Genomic DNA, 16,188 nt, shown 5'->3' with positions numbered 1-16,188 from the left:
AGAAATGAGTGCCCCCGTAACTGATTAGTACTCTAGGAACACCAAACCTGCTGAAGATGTGTTTCTAGAGGAATTTCAGCACGGTCTTGGTATCATTAGTGGGTGTAGCAATTGCTTCTACCCACTTAGACACATAGTCCACTGCCACTAGAATGTAAGTGTTTGAGTATGATGGTGGGAATGGACCCATGAAGTCAATCCCCCATACGTCGAACAATTCAATCTCTAATATCCCTTGTTGAGGCATGGCATATCCGTGAGGCAAGTTACCAGCTCTTTGGCAACTGTCACAGTTACGCACAAACTCTCGGGCATCTCTATAGAGAGTAGGCCAGTAGAAGCCACATTGGAGGACTTTAGTGGCTGTTCGCTCACTTCCAAAATGTCCTCCATACTGTGATCCATGGCAGTGCCATAGGATCCTTTGTGCTTCTTCTCTGGGTACACATCTGCGGATCATTCCGTCTGCACATCTCTTAAAGAGATACGGCTCATCCCATAGGTAGTACTTGGCATCTGAAATTAATTTCTTTCTTTGCACTCTGCTGTACTCCTGGGGTATGAACCTCACAGCTTTATAATTTGCAATATCTGCAAACCATGGAGCTTCCTGAATGGCAAAGAGTTGCTCATCTGGGAAAGTCTCAGAGATCTCAGTAGAAGGGAGGGACGCCCCAGCTACTGGTTCTATTCGGGACAGATGATCAGCTACTTGGTTCTCTGTCCCTTTTCTGTCTCTTATTTCTATATCAAACTCTTGCAGAAGCAACACCCATCTTATAAGCCTGGGTTTTGAATCCTGCTTTGTGAGTAAGTATTTAAGAGCAGCATGGTCAGTATACACAATCACTTTGGATCCCACTAAATAGGATCTAAACTTGTCAATGGCATAGACCACTGCAAGTAACTCTTTTTCTGTGGTTGTGTAATTCTTCTGTGCATCATTTAGAACACGGCTGGCATAATAAATGACGTGCAGAAGCTTGTTATGCCTCTGTCCCAACACTGCACCAATGGCATGGTCACTGGCATCACACATTAGTTCAAATGGCAATGTCCAGTCTGGTGCAGAGATGACTGGTGTTGTGACCAGCTTGGCTTTCAGGGTCTCAAATGCCTGCAGACACTGTGTGTCAAACACAAATGGTGTGTCAGCAGCTAGCAGGTTGCTCAAAGGTTTTGCAATTTTCGAAAAATCCTTTATAAACCTTTTATAGAATCCTGCATGCCCCAGAAAGCTTCTGATTGCCTTAACATTGGCAGGTGGTGGTAATTTTTCAATTACCTCTACCTTTGCCTTATCCACCTCTATTCCCCTGCTTGAAATTTTGTGCCCAAGGACAATTCCCTCAGTCACCATAAAGTGACATTTCTCCCAGTTTAAAACCAGGTTAGTCTCTTGGCACCTTTTCAGGACAAGTGCTAGGTGGTCAAGACAGGAGCTGAATGAGTCTCCATATACTGAGAAGTCATCCATGAAGACTTCCAGGAATTTCTCCACCATATCAGAGAAGATGGATAACATGCATCTCTGAAAGGTTGCAGGAGCATTACACAGACCAAAAGGCATCCTCCTGTAGGCAAACACGCCAGAAGGGCAAGTAAATGCTGTTTTCTCTTGGTCCTGAGGATCTACTGCAATTTAGTTGTAACCTGAATAGCCATCCAAAAAGCAGTAATAATCATGACCAGCTAGTCTTTCTAGCATTTGGTCTATGAATGGTAAAGGAAAATGATCCTTTCTGGTGGCTGTATTGAGCCTTCTGTAGTCAATACACATACGCCACCCTGTGACTGTTCTTGTAGGAACCAGTTCATTTTTTTCATTTTGAACCACTGTCATGCCTCCCTTTTTGGGGACAACTTGGACAGGGCTCACCCAGGGGCTATCAAAAATAGGATAAATAATCCCAGCCTCTAGTAATTTAGTGACCTCTTTCTGCACCACCTCCTTCATGGCTGGATTTAGCCTCCTCTGTGGTTGGACCACTGGTTTGGCATTATCCTCCAACAGGATCTTGTGCATGCATCTAGCTGGGCTAATGCCCTTAAGATCACTTATGGACCACCCAAGAGCTGTTTTGTGTGTCCTTAGCACTTGAATCAATGCTTCCTCTTCCTGTGGATTTAAGGCAGAGCTTATAATCACTGGAAAAGTGTCACCCTTTCCCAGAAATGCATACTTCAGGGATGGTGGTAGTGGTTTGAGTTCAGGTTTGGGAGGCTTATCCTCCTCCTGAAGAATTTTCGAAAATTCCTTTGTTTCCTCTGGTTCTTCTTGATCAGGTTGAGCATCCTTAAAGATGTCCTCAAGCTCTGATTCTAGGCTTTCAGTCATATTGATCTCTTCCACCAAAGAGTCAATAATGTCAACGCCCATGCAGTCATTTGGTGTGTCTGGATGCTGCATAGCTTTTACAGCATTCAACTTGAACTCATCCTCATTGACTCTCAGGGTTACTTCCCCTTTTTGTACATCAATGAGAGTTCGTCCAGTTGCTAGGAAAGGTCTTCCTAGAATGAGAGTTGCACTCTTGTGCTCCTCCATTTCCAGCACCACAAAGTCAGTTGGAAAGGCAAATGGCCCAACCTTGACAATCATGTCCTCAATTATGCCTGATGGATATTTAATGGAGCCATCAGCAAGTTGGAGGCATATCCGGGTTGGTTTGACTTCTTCAGTCAACCCAAACTTTCTGATAGTGGATGCAGGTATTAGATTGATGCTTGCTCCAAGGTCACACAGGGCTGTCTTGGTGCAAGCACCTTCTAATGTGCATGGTATCATAAAGCTCCCTGGATCTTGAAGCTTTTTTGGTAAGCTTTTCAGAATGACTGCACTGCATTCTTCAGTGAGAAATACTTTTTCAGTTTCTCTCCAATCCTTCTTATGACTTAAGATCTCTTTCATGAACTTAGCATAAGAAGGTATTTGCTCAAGTGCCTCTGCAGACGGAATCTTTATTTCAAGAGTCCTTAGATAGTCTGCAAAGCGGGCAAATTGCTTATCCTATTCCGCTTGGCGGAGTTTCTGAGGATAAGGCATCTTGGCTTTATATTCTTCAACCTTAGTTGCTGCAGGTTTATTCCTTACAGAAGTGGTTGAAGAAGCCTTTTTAGAGGGATTACTGTCAGCACTCTCAGGTGTCTGATCCTCCCTTGACGTCTGAACGCCAGGAATGGGTGAAGATTGGGCGTTTAACGCCAACTTCTCTCCCTTTTCTGGCGTTTGAACGCCAGAACTGGGTAGGGAATGGGCGTTTAACACCAGCTTTCCTCCCCTTTCTGGCGTTTGAACTCCAACAGTACTCCTCTCTGGGCTCTTACTGTCCTTAGAGGGATTTTGGACAGTGGTTTGGTTATCCTCTATCAATTGTTCCTTATTTGGCTTTTTGCTACTTTGAGCAGTGTTATTCAATGTCTTCCCACTCCTCAGTTGAACTGCTTGACACTCTTCTGTTATCTGTTTAGATATCTGCTGTTTTGCTTGATTCAACTGCAGTTCTATGTTCTTGTTAGCAATTTTAGTTTCATGGAGCATCTCTTTAAATTCTGCTAACTGCTTTGTCATCAGGTGTAATTGTTGATTAAGCTCAATCATCTGTGCTTGAGGATTAGGATCAGTGGCTACTGCCATGACTTCCTCTTTTGGAGAGAACTCATTGCTAGAATACAAATATTGATTTCTAGCAACAGTGTCTATAAGCTCTTGAGCCTCTTCAATTGTCTTCCTCATGTGTATAGATCCACCAGCTGAATGGTCTAAAGACATCTGAGCCTTTTCTGTAAGCCCATAGTAGAAGATGTCTAACTGTACCCACTCTGAAAACATTTCGGAGGGGCATTTTCTTAGCATACCTCTATACCTCTCCCAGGCATTATAAAAGGATTCGTTATCCTCTTGCTTAAAGCCTTGGATGTCCAATCTTAGCTGTGTCATCCTCTTTGGAGGGTAAAAGTGATTCAGAAATTTGTCTGATAACTGTTTCCATGTCTTTATGCTTGCTGTAGGTTGGTTATTCAACCACCTCTTAGCTTGCTCTTTTACAGCAAATGGAAACAGTAATAGTCTGTAGACATCCTGATCAACCTCTTTATCACGTACTGTGTCAGCAATTTGCAAGAACTGTGCCAGAAACTCAGTAGGTTCTTCTTGTGGAAGACCGGAATACTGGCAGTTTTGTTGCACTATGATAATGAGTTGAGGATTTAGCTCAAAGCTGCTTGCTTTGATGGGAGGTGTACAGATGCTACTCCCATATGCAGCTGTAATGGGGTTAGCGTATGACCCCAGAGTCCTTCTGGACTGTTCAATTCCACTTAGGTCCATGATGGATAAAGGGAAATGATATGGATTGCAAGTAGATAAATATTTTTTTTTGACCGAAAATAATAAAATAAAATAAATGGAAAATAAAATCAAATTTCGAAAACTAAAAGAAAATAAGATCAAAGCAAATTGAAAACTGAATCAATTAGTCAATTAAAAAGATTTTGAAAAAGATTTGATTTTTGAAATGAGGAGAGAGAAAAACAACAAAATGACACCAAACTTAAAATTTTTAGGAAATCAGACACTAATTTTCGAAAATTTTTAAGGGAAAAACACAAAGAGGACACCAAACTTAGAATTTTTAAGGATCAAAAAGGGATTAGGGACATGCAAATTCGAAAATTAAAAGAAAAGCAAAAGCATGCAATTGACACCAAACTTAAAATATGAAACTAGACTCAACTAAAAGACTCTAAACCAACAAAAATAAAACAGTCCTAATCTAAGCAACAAGATAAGCCGTCAGTTGTCCAAACTCGAACAATCCCCGGCAATGGCGCCAAAAACTTGGTGCACGAAATTGCAATCACACTTTTGCAATCCCGCACAACTAACCAGCAAGTGCACTGGGTCGTCCAAGTAATACCTTACGTGAGTAAGGGTCGATCCCACGGAGATTGTCGGCTTGAAGCAAGCTATGGTTATCTTGTAACTCTTAGTCAGGATATCAAAGATTATCAGGATTGATTGTAAAAAGGCAAAAGAACTTAAAACAGGTACTTGAATTGCAGTGATGGAGAATAGGTTGAGGTTTTGGAGATGCTCTGTCTTCTGAACCTCTGCTTTCCTACTGTCTTCTTCTTCAAACACGCAAGGCTCCTTCCATGGCAAGCTGTATGTAGGGTTTCATCGTTGTCAATGGCTACCTCCCATCCTCTCAGTGGAAATGTTCAACGTACCCTGTCACGGCACGGCTATCCAGCTGTCGGTTCTCGATCATGTCGGAATAGAATCCAGTGATTCTTTTGCGTCTGTCACTAACGCCCCACAATCGCGAGTTTGAAGCTCGTCACAGTCATTCAATCATTGAATCCTACTCAGAATACCACAGACAAGGTTTAGACCTTTCGGATTCTCTTGAATGCCGCCATCAATTCTAGCTTATACCACGAAGATTCTGATTAAGGAATCCAAGAGATATCTACTCAATCTAAGGTAGAACGGAGGTGGTTGTCAGGCACGCATTCATAGTTGAGAATATGATGAGTGTCACGGATCATCACATTCATCCGGGTTAAGAACAAGTGATATCTTAGAACGGAAGCAAGCATGATTGAATAAGAAACAGTAGTAATTGCATTAATCCATCAAGACACAGCAGAGCTCCTCACCCCCAACCATGGGGTTTAGAGACTCATGCTGTAGAAGATACAATGAGAAACGTGTAAAGTGTCATGAGGTTCAGATACAATGTCAAAAGATCCTATTAATAGTGAACTAGTAACCTAAGGTTTACAGAAATGAGTAAATGACAGAAAAATCCACTTCCGGGCCCACTTGGTGTGTGCTTGGGCTGAGCATTGAAGCATTTTTGTGTAGAGGCTCTTTCTGGAGTTAAACGCCAGCTTTTATGCCAGTTTGGGCGTTTAACTCCAATTTCTATGCCAGTTCCAGCGTTAAACGCTGGGAATTCTGAAGCTGATTTGCAACGCCGGTTTGGGCCATCAAATCTCGGGCAAAGTATGGACTATTATACATTGCTGGAAAGCCCAGGATGTCTACTTTCCAACGCCGTTGAGAGCGCGCCAATTGGGCTTCTGTAACTCCAAAAAATCCACTTCGAGTGCAGGGAGGTCAGAATCCAACAGCATCTGCAGTCCTTTTCAGCCTCTGAATCAGATTTTTGCTCAGGACCCTCAATTTCAGTCAGAAAATACCTGAAATCACAGAAAAACACACAAACTCATAGTAAAGTCCAGAAAAGTGAATTTTAACTAAAAACTAATAAAAATATAATAAAAACTAATTAAAATATACTAAAAACATACTAAAAACAATGCCAAAAAGCGTATAAATTATCCGCTCATCACAACACCAAACTTAAATTGTTGCTTGTCCCCAAGCAACTGAAAACCAAAGTAGGATAAAAAGAAGAGAATATACTATACACTCCAAAATATCAAGGAAACTCAGCTCCAATTAGATGAGCGGGACTAGTAGCTTTTTGCTTCCGAACAGTTTTGGCATCTCACTTTATCCTTTGAAGTTCAGAATGATTGGCATCTATAGGAACTCAGAACTCAGATAGTGTTATTGATTCTCCTAGTTAAGTATAATGATTCTTGAACATAGCTAGTGTATGAGTCTTGGCTGTGGCCCAAAGCACTCTGTCTTCCAGTATTACCACCGGATACATACATGCCATAGACACTTACTTGGGTGAACCTTTTCAGATTATGACCCAGCTTTGCTAGAGTCCCCAATTAGAGGTGTCCAGGGTTCTTAAGCACACTCTTTTTGCCTTGGATCACAACTTTATTTCTTTCTTTTTTTTTCGTTTTTTTTTTGAATCACTGCTTTTTCTTGCTTCAAGAATCAATTTGATGATTTTTCAGATCCTCAATAACAGTTCTCTTTTTCCTTATTCTTTCAAGAGCCAACAATTTTAACATTCTCAAAACAACAAATTCAAAAGACATATGCACTGTTCAAGCATTCATTCGGAAAACAAAAAGTATTGTCACCACATCAAACTAATTCAACTAGTTTCAAAGATAAATTCGAAATCCTGTATTTCTTGTTCTTTTGTGATTAAAGCATTTTTCATTTAAGAGAGGTGATGGATTCATAGGACATTCATAGCTTTAAGATACAATGAGAAACGTGTAAAGTGTCATGAGGTTCAGATACAATGTCAAAAGATCCTATTAATAGTGAACTAGTAACCTAAGGTTTACAGAAATGAGTAAATGACAGAAAAATCCACTTCCGGGCCCACTTGGTGTGTGCTTGGGCTGAGCATTGAAGCATTTTCGTGTAGAGGCTCTTTCTGGAGTTAAACGCCAGCTTTTATGCCAGTTTGGGCGTTTAACTCCAATTACTATGCCAGTTCCAGCGTTAAACGCTGGGAATTCTGAAGCTGATTTGCAACGCCGGTTTAGGCCATCAAATCTCAGGCAAAGTATGGACTATTATACGTTGCTGGAAAGCCCAGAATGTCTACTTTCCAACGTTGTTGAGAGCGCGCCAATTGAGCTTCTGTAACTCCAGAAAATCTACTTCGAGTGCAGGGAGGTCAGAATCCAACAGCATCTGCAGTCCTTTTCAGCCTCTGAATCAGATTTTTGCTCAAGACCCTCAATTTCAGTCAGAAAATACCTGAAATCACAGAAAAACACACAAACTCATAGTAAAGTCCAGAAAAGTAAATTTTAACTAAAAAATAATAAAAATATAATAAAAACTAATTAAAATATACTAAAAATAATGCCAAAAAGCGTATAAATTATCCGCTCATCAGTCTCCTTTTTTTCTTCATGTTGTGACTCGACATCATCTTCTTGATCTTGCAATTCTTCTTCCATTTCACACTTTTCAATTGGTTCCACACATTCATCCACTAAAACTTCTTGCTTGTGGCATGACCGAGATGAAGCTAAATGATCCAAAGCTTTTGCTAAGGTAGACATGACTTGCTCTCGCTTCTCCCGGAACTCTTTTTATTCTTGAATGAGCATGAAAAATACTTCATGTGTGGCTTGATCCACATGTGAAGATGAAGATTGAGGTGATGAAAGTTGACTATTAAACTCATGAGGGTGAGGGTTTTGTATGTAGTGAGGTGGTGGGGTGTAACATTGGTGACTAAAAAGGTAAGTGTTTGGGTTCTATTGGGTGCATTGTGGTGATAGTGTGAAAAAGTCATAAAAAAAATATAAACAAGAACTTACTAACAAAAGCAAACAAACAACCAAAAAGTGTTATTTACACTATTAACATATTCACAATAACCAAAAGATTTAACACCAATCGCAATCCCTGGCAACGGCGCCAAATTTGACAATGACTAAGAGCATAGGTTTGGATTTCACAATAAAAATAGGATTTGTTCCTTGCAAGTATAGTCCAAACCCAGCCAATGATCATTAATCAAATATTAAATTCACTACAAAATAACCGGGAGTTTTAATCCCCAAGTCGTTCTCCCTAGGAACGCAATTGAAGTGTTACTTCCTTAGTTATTAAGGCAAAAAGGGGGGGGGTTTCGAAATCAAAGAACGCAAGATTAAAGGAACTTAAGAAATCAAAGAACTAAGGAATGAGCAAAATTGTGAATTAATGCATGAAAGAGACCTTGACTTGGGGATTGAGAATCCAAAAAATTCTATCATGGCCATAACCACAACTATGGTAATTGTCATGAGTTAGTCTCACCTAGTCAACTCCAACCATCGAGGAGTAAGTCATGCAAGCATAATTGACCTTAATCCATAAGTCCTAGCCAACTTACCAAACTAGTTGATAAAAGGCTAGCGTCAATAGAAACAAGAGCCAACTAACTCCCCAAGAATTACCACTAAATGTCAGACATTATGATTCGAGTATCCTAGAAACTCAAACCACAAGCCAAGGTGTGAAAATCTACTCAAAATCTAGAGTTGGCAATTTCATAAACACTTGTGTGCATAAAAGTAAAGTATGGAAAATTGCAAAGAAAAATAGAAAACTATAACCAACTATCAACAAAACCAAGTATAAACAAGCAATCAAACATAAAGGAAGCATGGAATAGTAAATTCATCAATCAAAACTTCAAGAACTCAAAATTGCAATTATAAACAAAATAACTTGAACCAAAAGAAAATGAAGATAAAAGTGCTTTAATTAAAGAATAAATTGAGAGTACTTACAATTAAAGAAGTAAATTCAAGGATCAAAGCTTGCTATAAAATGCTACAAGAAGGCTATATAAACCATAGGAGGGCTCTCTATTCTACATTACTCCTACTCCTAATTACTATGCAAAACTATGGAAAATAAATTCTAAGTCCTAATGCCTTTAAATGTGTTGATTCTCCCTTTATATAGCACTTCAATTCAGCAATTCAGCCTTCCAAAATGGGCCAAAAGGCCTCAAAATCGTGAGTGCATATGCTTCATTAATGGCGGCACGCACTGGGACCTGTGCGGACGCACAGATGTGTGCGTCTGCATACTCGGCTAAAAAATCCTCCTGTGTGTATGCACAGGTGCTTGTGCGCATGCATAGGTTGCTCTGTGTACTTTTCCTTGTTTTCTTCATGTGTTCTCCCTTGTACATGCTTTCTTCCACTTTTGCCGATCCATTATTGCCTTCAAGGCCTGAAATCACTCACAAACCATATCACGACATTGAATGACATAAAAGTGGGATTAATTTGCTATACTAAAGCAAAAAATTGCATGTTTTTACAATTAAGATCAAATTAGGGACAAAACACAAAAGTATGCTATTCTGGTGCTTAAGTGTGAGTTCATGTGCTAGAATCCATCTAAATTGAGTCAAAATATGTCATCAAATATGGACTCATCATCTATCCCAAGGTTGCGTTTTCCCTCTCTTTCTATTATAGAAAGAAAAAGTATCCAATCAAAAGTTCGGCACTCACAAGCAATAATGATGGGTGCAACACTAAAGGGAGCGACAAGGAGATTGATCGCGATGAATGGCTGGGGAGGTAAGCACCGAGAAAAGACGGTGGCGATCTTCGCGAGAAGCGGTGATGGCTAGCGGCGACATTCAGACGTCAGCGACAATGACTAAGTCTTCCTGAATGGTCTGTGGACTTGGCCACTTTGTTTGAATTCGAAGGTTGGGCTGCTGTTGTTGAAGGTTTAGGGATGGGTTTATGACTCTTAGAGAGAGGGGGAGCATTTTATGTTTAGTTTAAAAAAATTGAAACTGCGACGCTATGGGAAAGGCTGACTTTTTTCCTGTAATCCAAACTGTTGACCCTCTAAAAACCGGTTTTCAATCGCGATGAATGACTCGGGAGGCAAGCACTGAGAAAAGACGGCGGCAATCTTCACGAGAAACGGTGATGGCTAGCGGCGACATTCGAACGTCAGCGATAATGACTAATTCTTCCTGAATGGTTTGTGGACTTGGCCACTTTGTTTGAATTCAGTGGTTGGGCTGTTGCTGTTGAAGGTTTAGAGATGGGTTTGTGACTCTTAGAAAGAGGGAGAGCATTTTCTATTTAGTTTAAAAAAAATTGAAACTGCGACGCTGTGGGAAAGACTGACTTTTTTCTTGTAATCCAAACTGTTAACCCTCTAAAAACTAGTTTTCAGAACCATGATTACGTTATAGTTTTCCTTCCATAAGCAAGTCTACCTAATTGAATGTGTTTTACTCTTTTTTTAATAGGACATGGGATCTCCTTCTGTTGAGATTACCATTGGCAACTAAGGATGACAATGGGTATCCATAGGGGTTGGGATCTTCACCTGGTCCCCATTCTTGTTTAGCAAATTATCCATTGTCCCTGTTCCATCTTCGTCATGGGTTCCCATTTATTTTTTCTTCGGGAGAGGCGAAAACCTGCAGGTATATGTGAATATTTAAACTTGAGAAAATAAAAAAAACACAACCATGATAAAATTTCATACAATTCGTATATCAAATGAAACACAATTCAAACATATTCAACAAACTATCATAAATATTAACTTAACAGCATACAAATTAAAATAAAACAAAATAGAAAATTTTTCCAACATAACAAGATAAAAAATGTTGGTCGACGATTATAACTTGGTGATAGTACTCCCTTCCTGTAATGATACAAATTAGAGATAGGGATGAGAGACAGAGAAACTGTTGTGCCGTCTAAGATAGGTGATGAGCGGATAATTTATACACTTTTTGGCATTGTTTTTACATAGTTTTTAGTATGTTTTAATTACTTTTTAGTATATTTTTATTAGTTTTTATGCAAAATTCACATTTCTGGACTTTACTATGAGTTTGTGTGTTTTTCTGTGATTTCAGATATTTTCTGGTTGAAATTGAAGGACCTGAGCAAAAATCTGATTCAGAGGCTGAAGAAGGACTGCAGATGCTGTTGGATTCTGACCTCCCTGCACTCGAAATAGATTTTTTGGAGCTACATGAGTCCAAATGACGCGCTCTCAACTGGGTTGGAAAGTAGACATCCAGGGATTTCCAGAAATATATAATAGTTCATACTTTGCTCGAGTTTAGATGACGCAAACTGGCATTTAACGCCAGCTTTCTGCCCTATTCTAGCGTTAAACGCCAGAAACAAGTTGCAAGGCAGAGTTAAATGCCAGAAACAAGTTACAAACTGGCGTTTAACTCCAAGGAAGACCTCTACACGTGAAATCTTCAATGCTCAGCCAAGTACACACCAAGTGGGCCCGGAAGTGAATTTCTGCATCATTTACTTATTTCTGTAACCCTAGTAACTAGTTTAGTATAAATAGAACTTTTTACTATTGTATTAGACATCTTTGGATGACCTTTTGGAAGATCTTTGATCATTATTAGTCCTTAGACATTGGGGGGCTGGCCTCACGGCCATGCCTACCTTATTTTTACTTATGTATTTTCAACGGTGGAGTTTCTGCACACCATAGATTAAGGTGTGGAGCTCTGCTGTTCCTCGAGTATTAATGCAAAGTACTACTGTTTTCTATTCAATTCATGCTTATTCTTATTCTAAGATATTCATTCGCAAACAAGAACATGATGAATGTGATGATTATGTGACACTCATCACCATTTTCACTTATGAACGCGTGATTGACAACCACTTTCGTTCTATATGAAGACAAGCTTGAATGTATATCTCTTGGGTTTCTAATCAACGATTCACATCGACTTTCCTCTGACAATGGGGCATCTGAATCCGAGATTAGAACCTCCGTGGTATAGGCTAGAATCCATTGGCGGCATTCTTGAGATCCGGAAAGTCTAAACCTTGTCTGTGGTATTCCGAGTAGGATCTGGGAAGGGATGACTGTGACGAGCTTCAAACTCGCGACTGTAGGGCGTGGTGACAGACGCAAAAGAATAGTAAATCCTATTCCTACACGATCGAGAACCAACAGCTGATTAGCCATACGATATCTGTGCATGGTATTTTTCATCCGAGACGAGAAATTCGACAGTTGATTAGCCGTACAGAAACCGTAGAGGACTATTTTCACTGAGAGGACGGGAAGTAGCCATTGACAACGCTGACACCCAACATACAGCTTGCCATAGAAAGGAGTATGAAGGATTGGATGAAGGCAGTAGGAAAGCAGAAGTTCAGAAGGAACAACGCATCTCCATACGCTTATCTGAAATTCCTACCAATGAATTACATAAGTATCTCTATCTTTATTTTGTGTTTATTTAATTTTTAATTATTAAAACTTAATAACCATTTGAATCCGCCTGACTGAGATTTACAAGATAACCATAGCTTGCTTCAAGCCGACAATCTCCGTGGGATCGACCCTTACTCACGTAAGGTTTATTACTTGGACGACCCAGTGCACTTGCTGGTTAGTTGTGCGAAGTATAAAAAAGAGTTGAGATTACAATTGTGCGTACCAAGTTGTTGGCGCCATTGAGATCACAATTTTGCGCACCAAGTTTTTGGCGCCGTTGCTGGGGATTGTTCGAGTTTGGACAACTGACGGTTCATCTTGTTGCTCAGATTAGGTAATTTTCTTTTTGTTTCAACCTTTATTTTATTTTCAAAAAGTTTTCAAAAATCTTTCAAAATTTTTCTTCTTTTTTGTTTTTCTAAAAATTATTTTCGAAAAAATCCAAAAAAATTATAAAATCATAAAATCAAAAATATTGTGTTTCTTGTTTGAGTCGAGTGTCAAGTTTTAAGTTTGGTGTCAATTGAATGTTTTTAAAATTTGTGCATTTTTCGAAAAATTCATGCATTGCATTCTTCATGATCTTCAAGTTGTTCTTGACAAGTCTTCTTATTTGATCTTCATATTTTCTTGTTTTGTGTGTTTTGTTGGTTTTCATATGCATTTTTGAATTCATAGTGTCTAAACATGAAAAATCTCTAAGTTTAGTGTCTTGCATGTTTTTCTTTTCTTGAAAATTTTTCAAAAAAATAAGTTCCTGATGTTCATCATGATCTTCAAAGTGTTCTTGTTGTTCATCTTGACATTCATAGTGTTCTTGCATGCATCATTGATTTTGATCCAAAATTTTCATGTTTTAAGTCGTTTTAGTTGTTTTTCTCTCTCCTCATTAAAATTCAAAAATAAAAAATATCTTTTTCTTATTTTACTCATAATTTTCGAAATCTTTGGGTTGACTTAGTCAAAAATTTTTAAAATAAGTTGTTTCTTGTTAGTCAAGTCAAGATTTCAATTTCAAAAACTTATCTTTTCAAATCTTGTTCAAAAATCAAATCTTTTTCGTTTTTTTATTATTATTTTCGAAAATTTTGAAATTGATTTTCAAAATATTTTTCTTAATTTTATTTCATAATTTTTGAAAACTTTACTAATAATTAATGTTTTGATTCGAAAATTTCAAGTTTGTTACTTTCTTGTTAAGAAAGATTCAAACTTTAAATTTTAAAATCATATCTTTTGATTTCTTGTGAGTCAAGTCATTAATTCTGATTCTAAAAATTAAATCTTTTTCAAATTAAATTTCAATCATATCTTTTCAATCATATCTTTTCAAACATATCTTTTTCAAATCATATCTTTTTCAAACTTTAATTTCAAAATCTTTTCTAACTTCTTATCTTTTCAAAATTAATTTTCAAATCTTTCCCAACTAACTAATTGACTTTTTTGTTTGTTTTACTATTTCTTATCTTTTTCAAAACCACCTAACTACTTTTCTCTCTCTAATTTTCGAAAATCACCTTCCTCTTTTTCAAAAATCTTTTTATTTAACTATTTGTTTTAACTTTTAATTTCATTCCCTTTCTTAATTTTCGAATTCTAACTAATAATTAAAATAAAAACAAAAATATTTTTCTTCTCTTTTCTTCTAATTTTTGAATTTTCCTCTCACTCTTTCTATTTATTTTATTTATTTACTAACACTTCTCTTCTCAAAATTCGAACCCCTCCCTTCTCTATGTTCGAATTTTTCTTCTTCTTCCTTCATTCTTATTCTTCTACTCACATAAAGGAATCTCTATACTGTGACATAGAGGATTTCTTTTCTTTTCTGTTCTCTTCTTTTTTCACATGAGCAGGAGCAAGGATAAGAACATTCTTGTTGAAGCTGATCTGGAACCTGAAAGGACTCTGAAGAGGAAGCTAAGAGAAGCTAAAACACAACACTCTGAAGAGAACTTTACTGAAATTTTCGAAAAAGAAGGAGACATGGCTGAACCCATCAACAATGCAAGGAAGATGCTTGGTGACTTTACTGCACCAAATTCCAACTTCCATGGAAGAAGCATCTCAATTCCTGCCATTGGAGCAAACAATTTTGAGCTAAAGCCTCAATTAGTTTCTCTGATGCAACAGAATTGCAAGTTTCATAGACTTCCATCAGAAGATCCTTTCCAGTTCTTAACTAAATTCTTACAGATCTGTGCTACTGTTAAGACTAATGGAGTTGATCCTGAGGTCTACAAGCTTATGCTTTTCCCTTTTGCTGTAAGAGACAGAGCTTGAATATGGTTGGACTCTCAACCTAAAGATAGCCTGAACTCTTGGGATAAGCTGGTCACAGCTTTCTTAGCCAAGTTCTTTCCTCCTCAAAAGCTGAGCAAGCTTATAGTGGATGTTCAAACCTTCATGCAGAAAGAAGGTGAATCCCTCTATGAAGCTTGGGAGAGATACAAGCAACTGACCAAAAAGTGTCCTTCTGACATGCTTTCAGAATGGACCATCCTGGATATATTCTATAATGGTCTGTCTGAATTGTCTAAAATGTCATTGGACCATTCTGCAGGTGGATCTATTCACCTGAAGAAAATGCCTGCAGAAGCTCAGGAACTCATTGACATGGTTGCAAATAACCAGTTCATGTACACCTCTAAAAGGAATCCTGTGAGTAATAGGACGCCTTAGAGGAAGGGAGTTCTTGAAATTGATGCTCTAAATGCCATATTGGCTCAGAACAAAATATTGACTGAATAAGTTAATATGATTTCTCAGAGTCTGAATGGATTGCAAAATGCATCCAACAATACTAAAGAAGCATCTTCTGAAGAAGAAGCTTATGATCCTGAGAGCTCTGCAATGGCAGAGGTGAATTACATAGGTAAAGCCTATGGAAACACCTATAATTTCTCAAAGAAAAATCATCCAAATTTCTCATGGAAGGATCAACAAAAGCTTCAACAAGGCTTTAATAATGGTGGAAGAAATAGGTTTAGTAATAGCAAGCCTTTTCCATCATCCTCTCAGCAAGAGACAGAGAATTTTGAGCAGAGCCCCTCTAGCTTAGCAAACGTAGTCTCTGATCTATCTAAGGCCATTCTAAGTTTTATGAATGAAACAAGGTCCTCCATTAGAAATTTGGAGGCACAAGTGGACCAGCTGAGTAAAAAAGTCACTGAAACTCTTCCTAGTACTTTCCCAAGCAATACAGAAGAGAACCCAAAAAGAGAGTTTAAGGCCATAACCTTACTTGGGGTGGCCGAATGCACAGAGGAGGAGGAGGACGTGAATCCCAGTGAGGAAGACCTCTTGGGACGTCCTCTGGACAAAAAGGAGTTCCCAATTGAGGAACCTAAGGAATCTGAGGCTCATCTAGAGACCATAGAGATTCCATTGAACCTCCTTTTACCATTCATGAGCTCTGATGACTATCCATCTTCTGAAGAAGATGAAGACATTGTTGAAGGGCAAGTTGCCCAGTATTTAGAAGCAATCATGAAGCTGAATGCCAAGCTATTTGGTAATGAGACTTGGGA

The 16,188-nt window shown here is 38.5% G+C and overlaps 1 non-coding gene across 1 annotated transcript; it reads right to left on the bottom strand.

Annotated features, from left to right (window-relative positions):
* Positions 1-15,037: 15,037 nt before the first annotated feature.
* Positions 15,038-15,145, bottom strand: LOC130972255 (small nucleolar RNA R71). Its single transcript, XR_009083446.1, has one exon. It is a non-coding gene; the product is annotated as a small nucleolar RNA R71 (small nucleolar RNA).
* Between the last annotated feature and the right edge of the window lie 1,043 nt (positions 15,146-16,188).

Source organism: Arachis stenosperma, chromosome 3 (assembly GCF_014773155.1).
Source record: "Arachis stenosperma cultivar V10309 chromosome 3, arast.V10309.gnm1.PFL2, whole genome shotgun sequence".
NCBI classification, from domain to species: domain Eukaryota; kingdom Viridiplantae; phylum Streptophyta; class Magnoliopsida; order Fabales; family Fabaceae; genus Arachis; species Arachis stenosperma.
This window is presented reverse-complemented; position numbering and strand designations above follow the sequence as displayed.